General features: G+C 43.9%; 1 long non-coding RNA gene across 1 annotated transcript in view; it reads left to right on the forward strand.

Annotated features, from left to right (window-relative positions):
* Nucleotides 1-11,099, forward strand: part of LOC104872013 — a 16,577-nt gene extending 5,478 nt beyond the window's left edge. Inside the window, exon 3 of the long non-coding RNA XR_783028.1 lies at nucleotides 10,352-11,099. This is a non-coding gene — a long non-coding RNA (uncharacterized LOC104872013). The remainder of the gene's footprint in view (nucleotides 1-10,351) is intronic.
* The last annotated feature ends 10,645 nt before the right edge of the window (nucleotides 11,100-21,744 follow it).

Below are 21,744 nucleotides of genomic sequence, written 5' to 3' on the forward strand. Positions count from 1 at the left end.
TTTTTATTAGCATCTTAATCATCATATGGAAAGAGAACATTCTAGAGTAATATCATTAAATGTAGCTCTGATAAAGCACAGTCCCTACTATGTAATATAGAGCAGGTACAAGATATTTTACATTCATAGAGGTATGATACAGAACCATCCTACATCAACAATACTAGAATCAGTTTTGGTTTGAAATTTACTTTGTCTGCAAATAAGATTACTACCTCTGTTTTTTTCTGTGCTCCTGTCACATGGAGAATTGTTTTCTATCTTTTCACTTTCAGTCAGAGCCTAGACTTTTAACACCAGAGTTGCAAGAAGGATATAGAGAAAAGGAAATGTCAAATACAAAGGCCCTGAGGTAGGCAGAAACATGACATATTTAAAAAACAAAAATGGCTGGAGCTGGGAAGGGAAGGTTGAGGGGACAGAGCTGAAGAGATGGATCTAGTCACTGTGTCCTTTTGTAGAGTAGTGGGCAGCTCCGGGGAGGGTGACAGATCTCTTCACAGCTGGGAACGTCACATTGCTTAGTCGCTGTAAAGGCCTTCATCATTGCAAACCATGGGTGAAAGGGCCTCTGCCATTGGCTGGCACCACTTCCTGTCTTGGCAGTGGCTGAGTGCAGTGATCCATCCACTCCTTCCACAAGAAGCAATTGGCACTGGTGTGGACATGGCCAGGAGTGAAGAGCACCCGTAGTTCTGGGAGGTGGCAGTGCCAACCAGCCCATGGCACATGACTGTAGCAACAGACTCACGCCAGGCCCAGTCTACAAATCCATCGCACCTCAGCCCAGCTCCCTGCACCTCTGCACCTGGTACCTCCCTCTTCACCTCTCTGCCTCACCAGGAGGCCCTGTGGGGTGCATCGCCAGCTGCATCTGGATGCAGTGTGGACCAGTTCTGTGATGCCTGAGGGCTCCACACAGACCGTCAACATCGCACCCATCAATCTAAGCCATCTTATCATTTACAGCATTTGCTTTCATCTATAATTTCTAGCACAGACATCTGTGCCAATGGTCACAAGATCAAAACACAACTTTCTCTTTTTCTTTATTGACACATAAAGTATTTCAAGTTTCATATGCCATGGAAAAGCTGTGACTGTAAGTCAGCTCATCTCAGGATAAACCACATCACACAAAGATTACTTACTAATTAAACATGTTGAGATAGGTAATATATTCACATAGTTTAAAAATCAAAATGACATAAAACTGTATATAAAATAAGTTTTTCTCTCATCCATCTCCACTGTTCCCTAGTCACCTCAGGTAACTGGATTTTGTTACACCAGTCAGAGTTTTTATCTTTTTTTTTTTTTTTGACTTTGAAGGTCAGAGTTAATTTATGCAAATTTAAACATGTAGAAATATGTTCATATTTCCCCCTTTAACACAAAAGAAGCACTCTGTTTTTGTCTTGCATTTTTCATATACTTTGTCTTTAAGATCTTTCCCTGTTATTATACTGAAAGTGTCCCTTTTCTTCAACACAGAAGTGTCCAGTACCAAAATGGACTGGCTTGGTTTCATGAGTCCTCTGTGGAAAGGCCTTGGCTGACTTCAGTCTTTCGCAGTTCCAAACCTTGTTGGATAACCTCTCAGTAAAACCCCACTCAAACATATGTAGGTGGGGCAGCAGGATAGATTCCCAGGAGAGGAACTGCTGGGTACAGAGTGCATTCTTTTATAATTTTGGTACATGTTTCCCAGTTGCTTTGCTGGGCAGTCCCATCGGCAGTGAACAAGAGGCTTTGTTTCCACAAACCTTTCTGATTATGTTCCTGACATTTGGTGTGTTGTGTTTAACAACTTCCTCTTAAAACAAAACGATAAACTCAAAATGAACAAAGAAACCCACAAAAACAAACAAAAGAATCACCAACCTCACAAAAGTCCTAATTTACGGGATCTTCTGATTTCCATGGGGTGAATACTCCCACCTGAGCCAATGTGTAGCTGTTGGCATGGTGTCCTTGAGCATGGAGTTGGGAAGAGAGGCGCAGCGGTGGCCTGTGTGTCCTTCCTTCGTGTTGTCACCACACAGTTACAAGAGTAGCACAGAGAACAGTGAAATGGAGTAAGAAGATGATGAGGAAGTTGAGAGTTTATTAACTCCATTTAAAGTATAATTTATTGCCCTGTAAGTTTATATACTTAACATGTTAGTCCTGGCTGCATGTAACAGTCAACTTGCAAAGCCAGCTCTTGAAAACCCTCAGTAATTATCCACTGTGAGCTGGGAAGAACCGGCTCTGCACACCCCTGCAGTTTGGCTAAGCCAGAAGCCAGCAACTGCTATCTCAATTGTTTAACTCTTATTATGATTGCTTTCTGTGTTTAAGGATCACTTGCATTTTCTTTCCTGTTAAATGTCTCTCCACATCCTTTGCACATTTATCTGTTGTGTACCTCATATTTCCAGGAGCTGCTTATATGCATCACTTGTTATAAATTGTGATGTTTTATCCCAGTTTGCTGTTCATCTTTTGTCTTTGCCTGTGGCATTTTTTTTCTGCCATGCAGTTGATCTTGTTGTTTTAATATAGTTGAAGTTTTTCAATTTCTATAGCTTCCAAATGTTGAATAATAATTGCAAAAATGGGAGAAAATAATTTTAAAATTTCCTAATCAATCTCATATTTAAATTTCCACTTTTCTGTAGTCTTAAGCAGTCTGCACAATTCCTGTATCCCTTTGGAGTTCATTATATTGGATGTTGTCTTTTTCCTCTGAGTCAGATCATTATTTTTAAAGCCCTGGCATTTAGTGTTAACACAAAGATGCCTAATACGTTAAAGATGGGCCTGGCTACTTCATGCAGAAGGAAGTGCACATAGAGGTCATAAAATATTTATCAAAGTTTAGATCACCAGTTCAGTGGAAGGTAACCCAGCCGCTTTTTTCTGCCTGTGCTGTTTCCTACATGGGAGTGTCTTCACTTACATTCGACATCTTGAATGGGCCAGAACTGGCTATGTGCTAATGCTATTGTCTCCATCAGCCCTGGGGACCCAAAGCTCTGAGTACAGCATTGGAGCAACTATTTTGCATTTGTGAAGTACCAGTGGAGACACCAACTTCAAAAGTGTGGATACTCCAGAAAGATTCCCATTTGCCTTCATCCATCTTTCAACATTTGTCAGCAACCACACATTTCCAGGGTCTCCTGAGAAGCTGTGTGTGTGGTCTCTATGGTGTAATCTTACAATACAGCTGTGTGGAAAGTTCTAGCACCATGCATCTGAGAGCCCTCTGAATGCTTTCTTTCAGTGATATTTTATTTTTACTATCTCATTTTTTTGTCCTGACTTTGAACCTGAACCCCAGATATGATAAGTGATTTGCTCAAAATTCACCTGTTACTACTCTGCTGCTACTAGTGCATCTGGCATACGATAAAGGGATGACACGATTTTCTCAACTCCCGGTCCAGTGGCCACTTCACTGTCCCCTGCCAGGCATGACCTAACTCAGTGTCTGGCTGGTTTCCCCCTCTGGCACTCTTTATGGGGTTGTCCCAAAGCAGCAGTCATTCATGCCAATACGCTTGCTGATGCCCAGTCTTCCCATGACTGGTGAGCCCCGCTGTCTCAACATCTGCCATTAGAAAAGCAAGTCAATGCATGACGTGTTCAGTTCTCACCCCACCTTGGTTGATGCAGGTATCACTGTTGTCATTTCATAGAGATGGATATTGAGGCACCGAGGGCAAGATCAAGGCCAGACAAAGACAATGGTGGAGCCAGGTGGAAATGTAGGTCAGCATCTTAGTCCATTTTCTGTTGCTGATAACATAATGTCACACAGACCATTAAGTTTTAAGGAAAATAAAAAGAATTATTTTGGCTTTCAGTTCAGGATGCACAAAGTTGAAGGGCTATATCTGGTGATGATTTTCTATCAGTCTCCCGAGGTGGTACAGGATATTGCATGGAGAGAGACAGCACGCTTGCACACATGTGCACGTGTGTGTGTGTGTGTGTGTGTGTGTGCACCCACATGTTTTCTGGTCTCTCCCTTTTCTTTTAAAGCCACGAGGACACAATCTTGGGTGCTCCACCTGAAAACCCAATCTAATCTAACACCTTCCAAAGACTGTACCTGTAAACTCCACAGTTGGATTAAATTCCCATCCTCTTAATACCTCACAATGAAGATTAGGCTCCCACATGGGCTTGGGGGGCCAGGGCAAACTGGAGCAAGCCGAGCTGATCTGACACATCATAGCTTTGTAATCTTCAGAAAGAGGAATCCTCAGTTAATAGCAGCCATGTCCCTTTTTGTTGTAGGAAATGCTCTGACCACAAATAACTCCTGGGGGCCACTCTGTTCTCTCCCTCCGGGCTGCCCTTCTCCTTGCTTATAGAGCCCATTTCTGATGGAGCCTCAACATTCTGGATTCTGTGGAAGGAAGGAGAGGGAGTTTGTTTTTCACTTTTGCTGCTGTAATTAATTTTATTTAGGGAAGCATTGTGTTCTTGCAGAGAGCATTGTTAAGTGCCTGGAGAGTCGCTGGTGCCGAGAGTGTTGCTGCAGATTTCCCCAGCATGAGCGGCAGCTTCCTGGCCCACTGACTGGCCGCCCTGAGCTCCAGGGACAGACCCTGGCTGGGGGCCACTGTCTGAGATATGTGAGCTGGCCAGGCCCAGGCCATGTTGCTCACTGGCCGACAAAGCAGGGAGCTAATTCTTGAGAAGGCGCCACGACGGCTTGCACCAAAGCGCACAGTGCACTAGGAATTGGCATTTGCAGTGGGGATCTGAGGCCTGAGATGCAGCCAGGCACCTTCTGGGAGGCCTGGCTTTGTGGCTGAGCTGCAGAACCTTCTCAGGAGAAGTGAGTCCAGCTTAGGAAGTGTCTTATGTCAAGAGGAAATGTGACGTGGAAGATGTGATAGAACAAGGAGGCCCACGCTGGTAAGAAGGCAAAGTGGACAAGTCCAACAAGGAGCCACGACATTTACTTCTTTTATAAAACTCCTCCTTCCTTCCCTTCTCCCATTATGGGTACACACAGTACATGCTCACCCAAGAAAATGTTGATAGTAAATGAAAGTCTCTCACCATCATTCTACTGAGGGATTTAAAACACTTTTGAAGAATACATCCTGCCAAGTGTTTTATTTTGTAAATTAGGCCTCAGATGCATAAAGCTGGACTAACTCGATTCCTGTTTTATGTGTCATAATATGCTGATATTATGTGGACCACATAAATGCTTTCTTTTATTGTTATGTTTTTAATGATGAGCATTTCTGCTCAATGTGAAAAGTCTTTGATGATAAAGTATATAACCTTTTGGCCTCAATTTTTTTTATTAATGCACATCTTATCTATTCTTTTTTATTTATTTTTTCACTCACTTGAACACCTGCTTTTTGAGGTCCCTGCATGTCCCTCGGGGAGTTCCATGGTGGAATTTCATCAATCTGTTGTTTGCTGCACTGTCCTTTGGATCGCAAAATCCATTTATCTCTTTCCATGTCCAGGCCATCAGGGTTAGGAGTCACCTATGCAAGTCCCTCGCTTGTCTCTGGGGCCTTAGCAAACTCACCTCTGAGCCTAGGTGTCAGGGAAGCTCATCCCGGAGGCTCTCTGTAAAGAAAGAGGCCCCAGTGTCCATTGCAGCTCCCAGAAATGGCTGTGGGCCTGAGTGCCTCTTGCTAGTCCAACCACTGTTGCCTGGTTTATGTCATCTGTGTTGGTTAATAATTTGGTAGAAATTTGAAGAGTAAGTAGTCATTCACTAACATGCAGTAAAAGCCTTTCCCAGCTTCCTCTTGAATTTGCTTCTCTCTGGGGCCTCTGACCATGCTCTCACCCTTTGATGGCTTTTATTGTCATTCTTCTTTTCAGATTCAGACTTTGGATGTGTTCACAGCCCAACCTTCACCTGGGTAGAACTCAGGATTTGATAGGGCCTCTGGACCTGTTCCAGATATATGAAGAGAATAGTCCCCTCTCTGATGCTCCCTGCTCTTTGTTCCTTCTCCCAGATTTTCCCAGCAATTCTCGGCCCCACATTCTATTCCTCTTCGTCCTTCCACGGTTTGCAGAGGAGGACTGTCCAGTCTTGGATGGACCACATACCTCACCTACTGAAAATCTTCTCTTGGATGCCAAAAGCTACTCATGAGTATATAAGCTATTAATTAATTAACTTTTTGGTACTGGGGATTGAATCCAAGACTCATGCATGCTAGACAAGCATTCTACCAATGAACCACACCCCTATCCCTTTTTAAAATTTCAAGACAGGATCTTGATAAATTGCCAAGTTGCATAGGTTGGCCTCAAAGTTGTGATTTTTTTTTTTCTCATTGATTTTATTGGTACATTTTAGGTATACAATACAGTTACATTCATTACTGGGATCTTGTACCTTTACATGAAGGGTCTTGGTTCTCATTTTTTTCCCTTGCCCCTGCCTTCCCTTCCCCCCCTCTCCACCCTTTCCTATTTACAAATACTTTATTTCCATTTTCTCATGTTTTTTTCTTTTCCCTTATTTCCTTTCCCCTACCCTTCCCACTCCCCCTACACCTTTAGCACTTTTCTTCCTATTTCACATTGTCAGTTATCCAATTAGGATATTATGTACCATTACAGTTTTTCACACCAGAGAAACTATTCGGTATTTATACATGTGTGACTTATTTATTTCACTTAGGAGTATATCCTTAATGTGTATCCATTTTCCTATGAATGATTCTAATTTCTCATTCTTTATGGCTGATAGAAAAACATCTTTTTTTATCCAGTCTCCAACTGATGGGCAAATGGGCTGTCTCTAAGTCTTAGCTATTACAAACTGTGCTGCTATAAACATAGGTACACATATATCTCTGTGATAAGGTTGTTTTAATTCTTTTGGAAAGATACCCAGCACAGGGATGGCTAGGTCAAATGGAACCTCTAGTCCCAGCTCTTTGAGGTATCTCCACATTGAGTTCCATAGTGGTTGCACCAGTCTGCACTCCCATCAACAATGTTCTCCATTGGGTTCCTTTCTCGCCACAACCCCACCAACATTTGCTATTGGTTGATTTCTTGATAGCAGCCATTCTTTGTGGGGGAATGTCAGTGTTGTTTTCATCTGAAACTCTCAAATGACCAGTGATGTGGAACATTTTTTCAAATATTTACTTGATGCTTTTGCTTCTTTGTCTGAGAAATGTCTGTTCATTTCAGATGCCAATTTTTGAATCGGGTCTTTATATTGGGGGGTGATTTTTTTGAGTTCTTTATATATTCTAGATAATAGTCCTTTGTCTGAGGAGCAGCTGGTAAAATTTTTTTCCCACATTGTAGGTTGTCTTTTAGTTCTTTTGATGGTTTCTTTTGGCGTGCAGAAGCTTTTTAATAAGATGAGATCCCAGTTGTTGATTCTTTCTGCTAGTTCCTGTGATACTGAGGATTTGTTCATAAAGTCTTTTCCTATACCAATGTCTTCAAGAGTTCTGCCTAACTTATCTTTCAGCAGATTTAGCGTCTCTTTTTTAATATTTAGATCTTTAATCCACTTGGATTTTATTTTTGTGCCTGGTGAAAGACAAAGGTCTAGCTTTAATCTTTGGCAGGTTGAAATCCAGTTTTTCCAACACCATTTATTAAAGAGTCTATCTTACCTCCAGTGAGGATAGTTGGCTCCTTTGTCAAAGATGAGGCAGCTGAGTACATCTGGAGTTGTTTCTGTATCTTCCAATCTATTCCACTGATCCTCAGGTATGTTTCTTTGCCAGTACCATGCTGCTTTTACCACAGTGGCTTTGTAGAATAGTTTCAAATTGGGAATTGTTATACCTGCTGCCATGTCTCTGTTGACTAAGATGGCTTTTGCTATTCTAGGTCTCTTCTGGTTCCAAATGAATTTTTGAATTATTTTTTTCTAGTTCTGTGAAATCTAGTGTTGGAATTTCAATCAACATTGCACTGAATCTGTATAGCAGTTTTGGTAGTATGGCCATTTTCACTGTTGATTCTTCCTACCCAGGAACAAGGGATATCTTTCCATTTTCTTTATTTTTCTTTCCATTTTCTTATGTCCTCTTCGATCTCTTTTTTCAGAGTTCTGTAGGTTTCAGTGTAGGGGTCTTTTGCTTCTTTCGTTAGATTGATTCCTATATACTTCATTTTTTGGGGATACTATTGTGAAAGGAATTATCTTCCTAATTTCTTTTTCAGTGAGTCTGTTATTTGTGTATACGAAAGCTATTGATCTTTGAGTGTTGATCTTGTATCCAGCTACTCTGCCAAAAGTGTCAATTAAGTCTAGAAGCCTTTTGGTGGAATTTTTGGGGTCTTCATTGTAGAGTATTACATCTTCATCAAATAATGACCGCTTAACTTCTTCCTTTCCTATCTTTATTGTTTCAATTTCTTTCTCTTGTCTAATTGCTATGGCTAATGTTTCCAAAACTGTATTGAAGAGGAGTAGTGATAGTGAGCATCCTTGTCTTGTTCCTGATTTTAACATGAAGGTTTTCAATTTTTTGGCCATTTAATATGATGTTGTCTGTTGGTTTTTCATAGGTAGCCTTTATTAAATTGAGATATAGACCATCTATTCCAATTTTTTGCAGGGTTTTTATCATGAACGGGTGGTGAATTTTGTCAAATGCTTTTTCTGCATCTATTGAGAGGATCATATGGTTTTTGTCCTTGACTCTGTTAATTTAGTGTATTGCATTTCTTGACTTACATATGTTGAATCATTCTTGCATCCCTGGAATAAATCAGACTTGGTCAGGATGCATGATCTTCTGGTGATCCTCTGTATTCTGTTTACTAGTATCTTATTAAGGATTTTTTCATCTGTATTCATTAAAGAGATTGGCCTGTAGTTCTTCAAAGTTGTGATGACTTAGCTTCCCAGAGTACAGGATTCTAGGTGAGCACTACTGTACTTGGCTAATATGAAGTATCTAATGCTCATTTGATATTGGTAGCTATCAAAGCAAATAGCAAAAGTTTCACCGGGTTTCTACAAATAAATAATTTGAAAAACAAAGTAAACCAAAGCAATAAACAAAATGTTTTTTCATTGTGATTAGCATTTTTGCCCAACTCACATGGGACATTTAAGTCCAGACACTGGTTACTGGTGCACACAGCTAACTTCTGTTCCTCCTTGCCACTGGGCTGTCCTTGCCCCATCTTTGTACCTGTGTTGTCCTCATGTGAGACCACTCAGATATGGCAAGGCAAGACCAGGTTATGGCTAGGCACAGACCAAGAGTGGATGTAGGCAGTCCATAGGAATTCTGTTGGATCTGTGGGCTTGTTGCATGGCCCAGCCTCCTGACATAAACAGAAAAGACCAGCCTGAGTTCTGCTCCAGCCCCATCCCAAATAGTCTTGAGAGCCTGGAAAAGTCAACTAGCCTGCCAAAGCCTCCATTCTGCAGAAGTCTAGTGGAATGAAAAGCAAACCATCTCATCCATGACACTGCATTGCTGCTGAAGGGAGGAAATAAGTGAGGTTAGGCAGATCCTGAAGAGTTAATCTAAAGTAAACTAAAATACCAAACAGATTCCATGGTGTGAAAAACTAAAAGTATAAATAAGGTTCAAATTGTATAATTGATAATGTGAAATAGGAAGTGTAGGGGAATTGGGAAGGGGAGGGGTGAGGAAAGAGGGAAAAGAAAAAATATGAGAAAAGGAAAAAAATGGAAATAAAGTCTTTGTAAATAGAGCAGAGTGGCAGGGGTGAAGGGAGGGCAGGGGTAAGGGAAAAAAATAAGAACCAAGATATATCATGTAAAGGTACGAGATGCCAACGATAAATGTAACTGTATTGCATATCTCAAATGTACCAATAAATTTAATGAAAAAAAAAATAGAGGGTTAAGTCAGTTACCATACCAGAGGGCCCAAATTATTAATTTAAGCAAACTGACTATCCTGGTGAATGGAATACAAGGGACAAGGAACAAATTCCCAAACAAAAGAAAGAGAGACCTTTGAAGAAGAGAAATGTAAACAAAGCAGCTTGCACTCTGGACATCAAAGGCCTTCCTGCAACCAGGATCATCCCTGCTTTCTGTATACCAAAAACTATACAAAGGTCCCAGAGTCTGAACTTCCTCAGTATTCTCCTTAATGGAACCCTCTCCAACTAGCAAAGAGTTTTATTATTAGTTCTTCCTAATGAAAACACATCTGTCCATTCTCCATCTCTTGCTGCTTGCTGTTATGTTGGCCTCAATCTACAGGGATCCAAGAGCTAGAGGGACTGGTTTCACTGTGATGGGTTAAATGAGATTAGGATGTAGCGTGTCACCATCATAACTGTAGAAAATGACTGATCAGTAAATTTTGACCATTCTTATTTTTATTCTTACAAATAGGGACCACACACTCAGCTGGATGATGGCCTCCTGTTCTGCTCATGTACTTGTTGCTGGCCTGGTTTCCCTTTGCCCCGACTCTGGACTCGGATGCTGTTTGCCTCTTCCCATCAAAGAGGCTCTGGGTACTGACCCACAGCTGATGCCTTCCAGGCCCCCTCCAGACACCCTGTGCAGCTGGACCTCTAGTAAGCAGCTCTGCTCTGTGCTCCAGGCCCCAGGGTACTTGATGCTTTCTTCACTGACCGTGGTTTTAGGCAGTGAGTGCCTTCAAGGCAGGAATAAGTTCTCAACCTACTCTACAGCCCCTGCAGGCAGTGAGTCACAGGACTGCTCTGGTACTTGTCAGTCAGATGCATGAAGCCCCAGATATGCACAGCAGAGCACAAACTCTACTTCCTCTGCATTCTTCCCTGTTGTACCTCCAAAGCTGTGCTGGTCAAACACTCAGTTTGAACAGATTTGTTTTTCTTAAATGATCCTTCATGCCAAAAATACATTTACCAAATAAATGTATTAATTTCTTTTGAAATCACTTCAGTTGGATACAACACTCTCATTTAGCAGATATTTACACAATTATTGAGTGGTGGTATTGTGACAGGCCTTTGTTAGAGAGTTCTTGCATGGACAGAACCTCAAATTCTACTAGGGAAAGAGATGCTGAGCATCTAACCAAAAATATGTTTGGTAAATTCATTTTCATGAAAGTTACCAAAATAATCACCATCATAATAAAATAATTGGCAGAGCAATGGACTTTGATTGTGTGTGTGTGTGTGTGTGTGTGTGTGTGTGTGTGAGCATGCACATGCTCATGTGTGTGTGCTGCAGAGGGAATAAAGCCTGAATGGTAAAAAAGAGCTTTCCTATAGAGAAATAATATATTCAAAGGCCCTGGGGCAGGAAAAGAGTCTTTGTATGTCAGAGGCAGCAAAGAAGCTAATATACTAGAGCACAGAGTGAAAATGGTGAGGGTAAGGGGTAGACAGTTATCTCCAGTGCTCAGAGTGCCACATTTCCTCACAGGCCAAGCACAGGCTTCCCTCTTCGGACCCAGCATGTTGGTGCTGATGACTGTTACGAATCTTGGGCCATTAGCATTCACAGAAATGGGCATTTTGGGTAGAACATAAGTAAGCATCCCCTTAAACAAGAAAGACTCTGTCTTTAAAGCATGCAAACACAGGGTAGAAAAGACTTATCAAAAAAGAATACAGTTGTCTTCAGTCTTCTTACTGAAATTCCATTAACCAAAGGAGATGAAACCCCTAATGCAGAGGAAGAGAATGGAAATCATACAGCACATTTAGCACCTGCAGGAATTTGTTCCCGGCCCTTGTTTATTTGGGGGGACATTCATGCCCATGGACATTTATTTATACGGAGGGATGAAAGAAATGTCTCCCTTCCCTCTTTGAAGCCTAGAATCTTTAAGTCTGCCAAAATAAAGTGGCACTAAGCAGAGTAGCAGGAGAACAAGTATCACATTTGTTTATGGGCCTAAGGGCACCACAGAAAGTTGATACCTAGTAACCTAGTGAGGTCCAGAAGCTTATATACTCTTTTTCAAAGAAGAGAGGAAAATGGGGACCATGGGCAATGTTAGAGGAAGAGAAGGACCTGGAACAAATTCCTGCTTCATTAAGGTGGTGAAATAAGGGCTGGGAAATTTCAGATCCATGAGTATGGAAAGTGAGGGCCCATAGCTGGCCATCTTTCTCCTTCCTCCCTCTTCCCATGCCCTCTTGCCCACAACCCAACATTTTCAACCTTTAGAAATGACAAGGAAGCCCCTTGCTTGGCTGGGAATCTAGTGGGCAGCTTCTGAAGGCTGTGGGACCAGAGTGATTGTTTCTTTCTGAGCCTTTCCAGTAGCTTGGGCTGCTCCCCCAAACCTCCTCCTGAGTTTCTGGCTGCTGACCTTCTAGCACATTCCCACAGCCAGATTCCTTCATGGCAATTGCAGGAACATCCCTGAAAGTCCCACGGGGCCCCAGCCTAGCCAGCATGTTTCCTGGAACAGGAGCCATCTGCTGGGAGCCACAACCCACACGGTTTCCCAGACTCTGAGCCCCAGGCGATTTCCGGTGTGGAGTGGCGCTGTGAGCCACGTGGCGCCCACGTGCCCCCAGCTCCACTAGCTGACTCCCAGGCTGAGAGGGCTGGGCCTGCCAGGACTGCTTTGCCAGACTTGATTCCAAGATCTTCAGGAAGTTTGCAAACTCACTGCTACACCCAGTCATTATCAAAAATTGCATAAACCATGGGGTAAACAAGTTGAATCAACAACAAAGGTAGTGGAGACTTGGCATTTAGCACTTCCTGCTTGGGCCCATTTTATGATTCCCTGTATGGTGGGTACCTATGTTTCTCTCCTAGGTCTATCACAGTGACCTGGAGTGGTGGTAGCATGAAGTGGGCAGGGGGGTGGGTGGTTACACCACGGCAATCAGTAAATGCTATAGGTCAGTGCTTTGTGATTGGGACAATTGTTTGCTAACACTTGTGTACTTGTACTGAATTAGAAGTAAATGAAACTGAGTGATCATCATGTTTGAATGCTGTGCACATGGGCCTGAGCTGCTGCACCTCTGTCCACCCTGACGCCCTTGGCTCCCCTTCAGTGGTCCCCCTCCCTTGTCCCCTCTGCCACTCGCTCCCCACCTCCTCCACTGGGCAGGTATGCTGTCATTCTTGTCAGTAATTTCACTTCCCTGTACCTCTCAGCTGGGTGCTGCCCCCTTTCTCTCCCCCCTGGAGTCCCACTTCAGTCCCTCCCTGTCCTCTTGATTCTCCTGTCGCAAAATCCCCTGGACCGGTTTCCTCACTCTCATCTGACCTTCCAGGCAGTGCTAATGGTACTATTGCCAATATTGTCCCGGAGAAGAGCGGCGACCATCTGCTCCGCCCCTACTCTGTCCACGCTCTGCTTCTGTGTGAACTGGGTGCCCATGACTCTCATGTATGTATCGCCCTGGAGTCCCCAGGTCCCCTTTTTGTACAGGTCTCATGTCATTCTGACATGAGAGAAACTAGTAGTGAGGGACGTGACTGCAATTTAGTCCTGGGAGAGAACGTTTCAGCAACCACTATAAGCAGGGTGAGAGAAGACAGGGGACGATATTTCCCTAGACTTCAGAGAACTTTCCACCTCAAAGTGTTTTGAATCAAACTGCCTGCCCCCAAGACAGCCTCTTGTACCATAGGTACTGGTTTTAGCGCCACCCCATTCACTCTTCAGAGCTGACCCTGGGGTAACTTTATTCCTCTGCATGTGCTGGGAAGCCTGAGGAGCTGGTGCTCTGGAAGCTACTCCCCACTTCAACCTTTACACCTCTGGGCTACTAATTGTCTCCTCACTTGCTGGAGGCAAAGCAGAAGGTTTGGAGACTTTGAGACCTGGGCTGGTCCACTCTCGGCTTCCTCCTTCTGCTGTGTGTCTCAGCTTCCTCATATGAAACGTTAGAATGGTCATACATACCCAGAGGTTTGCTTTAGAGTAATGGCAGACAAAAACATCACCAGGACAGTACCTAAACCTTGGTGGGTACCAAGTCACGGTCAGGTCCTGGCTCCTCTTCCAAGGGCATCCTTCCCAGTGTCCAGGGGGAAACTATGCATGTGCATTAGTCAGCTTTCCTGTTACTGTGACACAATGCCTGACACTTATAACTTAACAGAGTAGAGGTTTGATGTGGCTCATGGTTTCAAGGGAGTCAATGCCTAATTGGCTGTTCCAAGTAGAAACATCCTAGCTGAAGGGCCTGGCCTGGTGAAACAATATAGCTTAGCTCATGAAGACAGCCAGGAAGCAGAGCAGAGAAATGTGCCGGACAGAAAGGGGTCAGGGACCATATATGGTACCCAAGGTCACATATCCATGACCTACTCAGACAGTGTGCTTTACTAATCCCCTGTATGGCTTGAAGCCAATCAACTTGCAATTAATCTTAACCGTCACAGAGTGTGAGGGGAAAACATGTGTTACTTATATTACCAGCTAGTTCAGGACTTTACTTCAGTGATAAAAGAAATTAAACCCTGGCTGCCTAGAACATAATGAATTTACAGGCAGAAGTTTTAATTGGAAAGGTTATTATAGGAAAGAAACATAGCTCACTGTCCAGTAGGCAGCCCCTACCAGACATAGAAGTTAAGGGCAGAGGTCTCTGGACAAGGTAGAGTTTAGTTACTGCACAGATGTGAATTTACACCTGGTCTAAAGTGTGCTATATCCTTCCTTTGGGAGGAGATTTTATTAGGGAAATGAAATGAAAGTAAATGAAGCTTAGGGTCAGTTTTGGTTGGATCTGTGGCTACCTTTACTTGCATTGGTTCCATCCTGTTTGCCTTTGCATCCTTTCTCGTCTCTGGGACTACAGTGTCTTGCTCACTTAACTGGCAACCTGAATTACCTTCTTCTCTTGTTCCCTGAATTTACTTACAGATGCTTGTTTATTCTTGAGCTGCTATTTCCAAATTCTGTCAGTATACCAGTCTCAACTATACCTTCCCCACCTCCACCAAGATTTCCTTGCTGTACAGGGTGAGAGAAGTGAGGTGAGCTTTAAACTCAAATAACTTAGCTTTTAAGGGGTATGGATTTGTGATATTTCTTTTCATTTCTTCACTGATATTGAAAGATCTCTATGGAATTATAAAACCTACGTGATAATATAGCAGAGAAAAGCGAGTGTTTTGCAAGTTTAGGGGAAGGATTGCCATACAGTTTTGCACACCCACCATGTGATACCATTTCAATTTCCCTCATACTATTATCCATTCTCCCTCAAATTATTCTAGGGTGAAGATCAGCGTCAGCAAAACAATGATAACAGATGAATTTGTAAACGATTCGGGGAGTAAGTTGTAGTAGCCAGGATGAAAGGGACACTTGCCTTGGTGACTCTCACTTTCTTCTCCTGTCTCCAGAGTTGGAGTCTATGACGAATGGTGGATTGACCAAACTCAGAGCTTACCAAGGGCCCATCGGAGTGACATCAATCACCTTAACCATGTTGTGACCTTGCTTCCCACGTGTCTCCCTCACTGTCTGTTTTCTGGACATCCTGCTGGCTGTCACACTTAAGTGCTTTCTTCAGAACCCCCTGTGCCTTCAGTTGCCCTCCTTCCTCCCTTTCTGCCCTCCATGTTCTACCCTTGTCCCTCTCTTTTCCCTCCCCCCCAGTACCCATCTTCGACTCAGCATTACCGCCTGCATCTACTCCAGATTTGTGATCTAAACAAGTTTGCCAGTTCTTCCAGTTGTCTGCACACCCAACAGGCCTCAGCTTCAGGCCAAATGGCAGTCCAGGGCTCCTGGGTCTCGAACCTGTGTCCCATATAGGCTGGCGCCCCCAGGTGCTCAAGTGCCCAGTGGTGCTCAGTCCCAGCCAGCCCAGTTTGGTTATTCCCAGAGAGCCGTGTCCCAGGCAGTGGGTGCCATCTGTATCACAGAATTTCTCATGGTTGACAGTGGTGTGCAGAAATTTTTAGTGGTAAGATGCAAATGAAAATGAGAATGTGAAACAAAGAGAAAGAACTTTCCCCTTGGGGCTGTGGCCCATGCCAGGGAAACAGGGATATTGTCAACATTGGAGTGTGTGTTTAGAGTGACAAGAGAGGTGCAGAACAAGGGTGACCAGGCAGGACCTGCCATGAAGCTTTGCCGAGAAGGGGGAAGACGAGACCCACCAGCAGGTGATTAGGGCAACTTTGGGCATTGTCACTGTCCCTGGCAGAGGAAGAAGAGCTCTGGGATGTATGCCAAGGTGCCCACACCTTGGGATGTTAAATGTCTGCCTTGCCCACAGCTAAACACACAGGGTATGCTGGGGGCTGTCAGAGGGAGGGGTCGGACCCTATATGCTGGTCAAATTCCCAGAGGCTTCCAGCTGAGGAAGTTCAGAGGTGCCTGGGGTGGGCAGGAGGGCTGGTCCCTGTGTGAGGGTACAGCTCTCCATCATCCAACCAGAGTTACTGGGGTTGCAGCATAGGACTGAAGGGTCAAGCTTGCTTGGCTTGTGCCAACACATGAAGGCCCAGTAACCTGGGCAGCTTTTTGGGGTGAGCTGTGGACTGTGGAGGGGGCCTGTATTCCCTGGTGTCTTACAGGTGACAGTGATATTGCTCTTTTTTGCTCATTAAGTTTATTGGTCCTTTTTAGGTATACAGTATAGTTACATTCATCATTGGGATCTTTATCTTTACATGATGCAGCTTGGTTCTTATTTTTTCCCAATCTCCTGCCCTCCCTTCACCCCTTCTACTGTTCCCTATTTACAAAGACTTTGTTTCCATTTTTCCTTGTCTCATATTTTTTCTTTTCCCTTATGTCCTTTCCCCTATTACCACTTCCCCTACTCCTTTAGCCCTTTTCTTCCTATTTCACATTATCAATTATACAATTTGAATCTTATTTATACTTTTAGTTTTTCATACCAGAGAAACTATTTGGTATTTACACAGGTGTGTCCTATTTACTTCACCTAAGAGTATGACCTCAATATGCATCCATCTAGTTATAAATGAGTAGTTTCTCATTTTTTTTTTTGATGCTGGGGATCGAACTCGGGCCCTTCCACTTTCTAGGAAGGTGGCAGAACCACTGAGTCAAATTCCCAGCCCAAGTTTCTCATTCTTTATGGCTGAGTAGTACTCCATTTTATAGAAAAACCACACCTTCTTTATCCAGTCTCCAGTTGGTGGGCAGTTGGGCTGTTTCCAAGTTTTAGCTATTACAAACTGTGTCTCTATAAACATGGGTGCACATATATAAATGTGATATGATTCTTTTAATTCTTCTGGAAAGATACCCAGGAGGGGAATAGCTAGGTCAAATGGGATTTCTAATCCTAGTTTAAGGTATTTCCATATTGATTTCCACAGTGGTTGCACAATCTGCAATTCCACCAACAATGAAGAAGGGTTCCTTTCCCCCTGCAACCCCAACAGCATTTGTTATTGGTTAATTTCTTGATAGCCATCTCTTCTGGGATGAGGTGGAATCTCAGTGTTGGTTTCATCTGCATCTCTCAAATGACCAGTGATGATGAACATTTTTTCATATATTTGTTTGCTGCTTTTACTTCTTTGTCTGAGAAGTGTTCATTTCAGAGGCCCATTTTTGAATTAGGTCTTTATATTTGGGGGGGGTCTGATATTTTTGAGTTTTTATATATTCTAGATAGTAGAACTTTGTCTGAGGAACAGCTGGTAAATTTTTTTCCCACATTGTAGGTTGTCTCTTAGCTCTGTTGGTGGCTTCTCTTGCAGTGCAAAAGCTTTTTAATTAGCAATACTGCTCTTGGCAGCGCAGAGAAAGGAGTGAGAGCCTACCCAGCCTGTGGGAGCAGATGTTATATGGTTTTAAATAATGGAGATTTGAAACTTTTGAAATAATGCAAAAATTTTTCTTAAGAAACAAACATAATTTCAAAGCTGTGCAGGGGTGTGAGGAGGGGAGCAGGAGCTGTTTCCCATTTCAGTGAGTGAGCAGGTACTTTGGAATGAAAGTTAGGGGAGATACAATGTCCTAAAGAAGATCTAACGAGCCCAGGTAATACCGTTACTAATTTTAGGACACACTTCATAAGAAATATTGATGATAATGTAAAAAAAATGGCATTTAAAGATCCACAGGTTGCTCTGCCCCCCATTCCTTTGAAGTTAATCCAAGGAGAAATCATACTTGTTTTACCTTAGAGTTTCAGGAGCCCATATCTTCTGGAATATTCCACCCTACATCTTCAGAGTAAAATCTCCCCAGGTGGGTCACTCCTCAGTGCGGAGGCTAGATTAACCCCACGTGGGACCGTCACCTCAGAAAAGGGAGTGGGCTACATCAGCTCCTTCAGGAGAGGGACTGGGGCCCCCACTAAGAGTCCAGTTCCAGCCTCTGGCCATAGCTGCATCCACTGAATGTACATAGATAACCAGGAGAGGTGCCAGCCCTAAAGTGGGGACCAGGCATTCTCAAGCCTAACTGTTTAACTTGGCACTTATGTAGCCTTGGAATATCTGTAAGGATTATACACTTGTCATTGAAAAGCAAGTTATTAAATAAAAGGAGAATGCTGAGCTGTGCTGTGGAAGCCAGGATTATTTAGAGAGCAAGAAAGAGGCCAGTGGGCGTCCCTGGTGCAGGTGGACAAGCCCCACCCTCTCTCAGGCCCCTAGGGGCTTTGCAGTGACACTCTGGACGAGAGACACATGTGCTTTGCTCTTCTGGCCTGAGTCCCCGAGCTTGCAGGGCCCTTCAGGAGCATGTGACTCACTCTCAGAAGAAAACTATGGACATGTATTCCTTGATGTTCAGAGGCATCAAGTTCAAAGTCAAGGTACCTAAAGATGCGGCATCTGGTGAAGGCCTGCTGCAGACCTGCACCTGAACACAGTGGAGATTGGGAGAGCTCTGGTCTCTTCCACTTGCTATTTCCACCTTGAGAGCTCCCCTAGGAGTTTATGTGAACCTAATTACCTCCCAATGGTAATTCAAGAATTTCATCATATGTCCTTTTTTTGGTACTGGGGATCGAACTCAGGACCTTGTGCTTGAAAGGCAGGCAGAGGCACCACTAAGCTAAATCCCCTGCTCTTCATCATATGAATTTGGGGGGAGACATAATCATTAAGTCTGTAGTAATAAAGAGGGCTCAGGATCTTCAGATGGAGCAGGTCCTCCTACAAGAGACTTCTCTGGGCTGCGTGTTCAGCCCAATTTGCTGCCCCCACAAGGCTGGTGTGATCCATGGCCTGGCCACCCCCAGGAGCTCAGGCAAAGGGTGGACAGGGTCTAGGGGGGAGGATGGGGACCAGATTCATTAAATCTCTTCTGAGGACAGGTCCCTGAGAAAGTGGCAGGCAGAGCCCTGGATGCAGGAATTGACTGAGGGGGCTCAGAACCACCATGGCCATCATGGTCTGGGGAATGGACATCAGGGAGGCCTGTGGGGCATTGTGTCCCTGTGTCTGGGACCCACACAAGAGAGGTGGCTATAGAAGTTACTGCAGTGTAGCTTGGGGGAGGAGGCAGCCCTGCATGATGAGAGGCTGACAGTTGGCGCTTGCTGAGTACAACTCAGGAATCCCTCCCCCCATTATATAAAGAGGCTCAGGAGTGCTGCCTTTGGGAAAGGGACCAGAGGACGTGTTTGGGAACTACAAAATGCACAACGAACCCTCAGTGAGATAGGGAAGGAGTAGGCTGTTAACCTGGTTTCAGCACCACCACTCCAGCCTTGCCCTTGGGGCTCTGCATTGCCACATACCACGTGTTCGGGCTACAGCTCTGCTGAGTGCTGCCCTCTAGATACGGGCTGCCTCTGTGACAGTGAGGAAACTGGAGCACCAGCTGGAGACAGAGGGCACACAGCTAACACTTCCCTGCATGCACACAGCTCACCTGGTATTTTGTGCATGGAGTCAGGCACCCCCAGGCAGTGTAGAGTAACGCTGCTTTGACTTGGCCAGCAGCGTCCTGGATTCTAGCTGGGCATTTCTGCCACACAAAGCAAGTGTTTCTGACTCAGACTGGGGCCTGGGAAACCAACCTCTGAATAGGTGCTTCACAAGTTTCCACTTGTCAGCCAGCAGTCATTTTTAAGAGCTGCAAGTTAAAAAGTTGATTTGACTTTTTAATTTTTTTTTTTTTTTTTTGCAAAAGATATTACAAAACAGCTCACTCTGAAACTGAAAAAGAGTAATTCTGTGTTACTATGCTTTGACAAGTTTAGCTCTTGTCTGTGGGCAATTTGAGAGCATTCCCTCCTCCCCTCCTCATTCATTTATAAAGAAACCTCCTACATGGTGCTACTAAAATAAAAGCTTACTCATCTGCTTAGTCAACGCCGAGCAGAATTTCTTTCATAGGTTCCCTGTGAATGAGTTCTGAACTAACAGCTCTAGAAAATGAAACTGCTCAAAAAGAGAAGATGAAAATGATTTGAAAAGCTGCCAGCGTGTGTGAGTGTGTGAGCGTGCGCGCACACAGGATTGAGGAGATGTTTGCTCATAGAAGTGTGCCAAGACGTCCAGGTTCTGACTGTGGATGAACAACATCCGGAGTGGAGATGGGAATAAATGATCCAGGCTTAAAACAGGAGTCTCCTGCTGTGGACACCAGGGGGTCTTCCAGGCAGCAAGCTGCTTCTGAACACATGGCCTCATGGCTGCCTGCTGATTGTGTGCCTGTAAAGGGTGCTTGGCTTTGGGTCCTCCCTCTGCTGTTTACCAGCTGTGTGGCCAGTGAGTTGCTTAACCAGTCTGAGCACCTTGTGCCTTACTTGCAAACATTCAGATAGCAACAGCATTTCCTCCACAGAGCACAGGGCTCCTTACCTCACTCCTAATCTTCTGAGCTCTAGAATAAGGTTAATCCTGACCCTTGGTCATGACAGTCTCCTCCACTGGTCTACAGTCTTTGTCATTTAGTTAGTTTTCCCAGTAGTGTAATTAGCTCTATGAGTCCACCACCCAAACTGAAAGCTATGTCTAGGACAACAGTCACATCTCACCATCTGGTCCCCCAGATGCATGACGCTACACTCCTGAGCTCTCCTCCATTTTGGTTTTTGTTGTGCTAATAGCCCTGCTTCCCTTTTCCCTTGGTGTTGTGCTTCTCTCTAAATTTCTAGAAGGTATGTATAACTGTATCTTGATTTTTTTACTTTGTAGAAGTAGCAGGCTACTTCTAACTTTGGGGGATATCCTTTCTTCGCTTAACGCTATGCTGCCGAGACCCCACTCTCATTTGTTACTGCAGTTCAGTTGTTCTGACTGCTGCATTAGACAGTGTGAATATGGATGGTGTGGTCACTGTCCAGCCTCCCACTGGGGGCCCTTGGGAAGGCAAGGGTCTGGACTTGCTAGTTAGAACAGGGCTGTGAGCATCTTCCCTGCATGTGTCTGCCCTTGTATTAGACTTTCAAGGACTTATGTCGGAACATAAACAGAAGTTCCCTTTGGGAGATCATGCCAAACCATTTTCTAAAGTGTTTGCCCTAGTCTATGAAGCCAGGAGTTTTATCCGCTGTCCTACTCAATCCTTGTTTACGCTTTGCTCATTGAACGGGTGTACAGTGCTATTCCACTGTGACCTTGGCTTGCATTTTTCTTCATAAATCTCTTCATAAATTTTGTTGGGCATATATATTTCCTCTTCTGTGAAATACCTATTGACATTCTTTTCCCCTTTATTATACTGGGTTGTTTGTGCTTTTTAAAAAATTGATTTGTTAGGCTGGGGATTTAGCTCAGTGGTTCCTCCACCTGCCTCTCAAGCACAAGGACCCAAGTTCGATCCCCGGTACCATAAAAACAAGTAAATAAATAAATAAAATTGATTCTTGGCAGTTCTATACACATTGCTGATATTAAACCTCAGTGGCTAC

The sequence above is a fragment of the Fukomys damarensis genome, unplaced genomic scaffold (genome assembly GCF_012274545.1).
Source record: "Fukomys damarensis isolate Sample0158 unplaced genomic scaffold, DMR_v1.0_HiC HiC_scaffold_9, whole genome shotgun sequence".
NCBI classification, from domain to species: domain Eukaryota; kingdom Metazoa; phylum Chordata; class Mammalia; order Rodentia; family Bathyergidae; genus Fukomys; species Fukomys damarensis.